The sequence below is a fragment of the Egretta garzetta genome, unplaced genomic scaffold (assembly GCF_000687185.1).
Source record: "Egretta garzetta isolate BGI_Z169 unplaced genomic scaffold, ASM68718v1 scaffold506, whole genome shotgun sequence".
Classification (NCBI taxonomy): Eukaryota; Metazoa; Chordata; class Aves; order Pelecaniformes; family Ardeidae; genus Egretta; species Egretta garzetta.
Genome location: NW_009260065.1, coordinates 398,315 through 398,973, shown reverse-complemented (window position 1 = coordinate 398,973; position 659 = coordinate 398,315).

Genomic DNA, 659 nt, shown 5'->3' with positions numbered 1-659 from the left:
AAATTAAAAAAAAAAAAAGAAAAGAAAAAAAAAATCAGAAAAAGAAAATAACAGAATGGAAAATAATAATTAAAAAAATCTTTAAAACAAACAAGTAAACAGCAACCTGTTCTTGGGGTGACAAATCTGACCACTGCCAAGTAACGCTCCCCTGTTTTTCCAAGAACACAGATTTCACAGAAGCATAAAATAATTCCCATTGAAAGAGACTTCTGGAGGTCCTCTGGACCTCTGGTCTCACCCCATCTGAAGCCAGGATCAGTAACTGGGCTTGACGTATTGATCATAAGCACTGTTAGTCACCCTGCTTGTGCATGCAGGACAAGGTCCCGTTATGGCCAGTGCTCACCCAGCCCTTGCACCGCCTGTCCCGGAGTCACTGGGAAAAGTCCTGCAGGGAGCCTAAATTTCTGGATAGTGATGTACGAGACTGAGTCAGAGCTCCTCCAGGCTGAGCGGTCGTAGCGGCGGGGCCCATCTGGTTGTGATTTTGGAAATGGCGGAGATTGAAACAATGCTACAGGCGTGGGGAAGAGTGGCTGAAGAGTTGCTTGGCAGAGAGGAGTCTGGGGGTGCTGGTCGGCAGGCGGCTGAATAGGAGCCAGCAGGGTGCCCAGGTGGCCAAGAGGGCCAGCGGCATCCTGGCTTGTATCAGGAGT